This window comes from Sebastes fasciatus, chromosome 20, assembly GCF_043250625.1.
Source record: "Sebastes fasciatus isolate fSebFas1 chromosome 20, fSebFas1.pri, whole genome shotgun sequence".
Taxonomy (NCBI): domain Eukaryota; kingdom Metazoa; phylum Chordata; class Actinopteri; order Perciformes; family Sebastidae; genus Sebastes; species Sebastes fasciatus.
The window spans coordinates 234,897-237,927 of record NC_133814.1 but is presented as its reverse complement, the minus strand read 5'-3'; the positions used below and the strand labels follow the sequence as shown (position 1 = coordinate 237,927).

The window sequence follows — 3,031 nt, the reverse complement described above, 5'->3', positions numbered from 1 at the left end:
TTGGGATGATAACGTGATGGCGTGGCATATGAGGCAATGTCACAAATTCATATTTTTGTCTAGAAGAAGAAATGATTAGATTTATTTGGGTAAAAAGCAAAGAACTGCGGTTACAATAAACAGTATAGACTGAGACCCGGATCAATTATTAGTATAATATCATTTACAAACTCAGACAAGTTGTGTTTTAATGTCTCGGTTCTGTTATGATGATGGCACTCTCCCGTCTGTTAAGCCAGGTTGGTGATCTCTCAAACTACTCACACAGCAGGTGTCTAAAACAGCAAGTAGGAATGTGGGGACGATGCCAAGCAAAACCTTCAAACCAACTCACTCAATCATCCTCTCATCTTCTCTCTCCATCTTTCTTTTTCTGTAATCTTTCTTTTCTGTCTTGTGCTCCTCCACCTCACACCTGTTTTTCCTCCTCATCCCCTCTCCTCTTTCTTACTTATCATGTTCTCCTCCCTCTCTTGTTCTCCCCTCTCCTCCCCCCCGCCTTCCTCACCCCTCCCCCTCCCAGCGGGAGGAGACAGCAGTAATGACTATAATTAATAATGGAAATAAATGCAGCATTTTAAAACTCACCGGGATTTCACTCTCATTGAGTCTTATTTCTCCTGTACAGCTGTGCCTCTGTGCATGGACTGATTGGAAAGTGAACACACACACACACACACACACACACACACACACACACACACACACACACACACACACAACGCACATGTTGGCAACAGACAAACCTAAGGTAGTTGGCTGAAATACCCCAAATCTTGTTTTCTCTTCCTTTATTTCAGTTGTCTGTGGTTTCCACTGGTGGTTGATGTGATGTTACAGATAACATATGATGATTTGTGTATTTGTTGTCGTTCAATTTGAATGTGATAACACTGAAATAAATAAGTTGTATAACATTTCTATCAATATATTGAATTGTATTGTGATGTGATTAAAGGATTATTACTCTTCTTCACATGTGAGTGAACCTGAGTCCTCCTCAGTCTGTATGTCAGTTACAGGCAGCATGTTAGGCCTGAACGAACAAACTTACATCCATAAAAAGTGTGTCTGTACGGTGAAAACCACCGTTGGTCTTTTGTTGATCTGTGACGTTGTTACTCTCCAGGCTTTAATGCTGACAGTACTGCAGGTTTACACTGCCATCTGCTGGCAGATCCGACACTCTCCAGTATGGAGCACTCATGACTGTGTTGCTTTAAACAGCCTCTGATGAATTGAGACCACTTCCATTCCCTCTGCTTGCTCATGATGTCTTAATCAACGGACGTGAGTGTGGCAGCTGCAAACACACACAGATGATGACATATGAACAGATTACATGTAACTTTAAATGATAAAGGGCAAAGAAACTGAAACAGAAAAAAAAAAAAAACTGAAAATAGTAACACTAGACAGCATCAAATACCAACAAGCAATATGCTGTATGAATGAATATGAATAAAAATAACAATGAATTAGAGAAAGTACCGCAGTAAGTGTGTTAACTATGAAACATACTGAGACAAAGCAATGAAGGAAAATGTGCACTTCCAAAACATGCCATACATAGAGAATGAAAAATTAAATTTCATGAAGTATAATGTTGATCCAGTTCATGAAAATCATAAAAAAATGATATTTACATGATTACGATAGACGGAATATATAAGAAATCAATCAATCCTACTGTGAATAAAGCAGCTCACCTGTATGTGTGATGAAGCTGTCTAACCACTAGGTGGTGGCATCACTACACAAATAGCTGCAGCTGCATTAGAAGCAAACATTAAGCATCTGTTCATAATGAGTCCTTCATGAAGCTGACGATGAAGATACTTCAGTTATATTATTAAAATAACAATACGTCACATATCATTAGCAATATCAATCCAGACAAAAACATGAATGAGACATCATCCAACAGGAAACATCAGTCTGCTGCTCGCCGACTCATTCACCTTCTTTCAGTCATTCCACCTGCTCCCTGAGCCACAGCGGATTCATCTCAAACTCCCTCTCTTCACTCACAAAGCCATCCAGAACCAGCCCCCCCCCCCCGCCAGCCCCCCGTCCCCTCCATCCAGGACCAAGCAGGCTGACAGGGCCTTCTCCATTACTATCCCCACCTTCTAGAACTCTCTCCCTAAAAACATCCGTGACTGCTCTGATCGCTCTTTGTCTAAAGTCCATCCATTATCTGTAACCACTTATCTTATTCAGGGTCGCGGGAGTGCTGGAGCCGATCCCAGCTGACATTGGATGAAGACGGGGTACAACCTGGACATAGAGAGAGACAACCATTCACGCTCACATTCACACCTACGGGACATTTAGAGTCCACAATGAACTTTGGACTGTGGGAGGAAGCCAGAGAACCGCCATGCTAACACGGAGAGAACATGCTAACTCCACACAGAAGTCGGGTTTGAACCTGTGACCCTCTCGCTGTGAGGCAGCAGTGCCAACCACTGCACCACCGTGTCACCCTTGTTTAAAGTCTCTCAAGTCAAACTCCTGTCTCTTTATGTTATCCCATTCAATATAATGTTTGTGTTGACTGGCAGCTGGAGAGGAGCCGGCTCACCACCTGGGCACTGCTGAGGTGCCCTTGAGCAAGGCACCGAACCCCAAACTGCACTGTGCTGTGCAGAAGCACCTTGCCTCATTTATTTATTTCAGGATTAATTTCCTAGCTGTATTTATTTATTTCAGTCATTTTTATTTATTCATGTATTTATTTATTTAAAATGGAGTACATACAATGCAGCCTAAAGAGAATGTTCTATAAAAAATAGAGCCTGAAACACGCCTTTGAAAAAACTAGAATTACCGCCTTGAGGTTTTATGCATTCGCCAACCAGTCAAGTTGCAGTTTGCAAACGTCTGTCCGAAGTGTCATCGCCTCATCATTTTATCCTATTTTATTTGAGGGAAATTGCCATAATTAGAAAATGAATTGTTTGAATTACCATCAAAATGGAATCAGTTCATTCTTGAGTCTAAATGGACGTTTGTGCTAAATTTGAAG

General features: G+C 41.4%; 1 long non-coding RNA gene across 1 annotated transcript; it reads right to left on the bottom strand.

Annotated features, from left to right (window-relative positions):
- Window positions 1-716: 716 nt before the first annotated feature.
- On the bottom strand, window positions 717-2,051 carry LOC141759078 (uncharacterized). The gene is made up of 3 exons (XR_012592003.1): window positions 1,962-2,051; window positions 1,710-1,771; window positions 717-1,303 (listed from the first exon to the last, which is right to left on the bottom strand). It is a non-coding gene; the product is annotated as an uncharacterized LOC141759078 (long non-coding RNA).
- Between the last annotated feature and the right edge of the window lie 980 nt (window positions 2,052-3,031).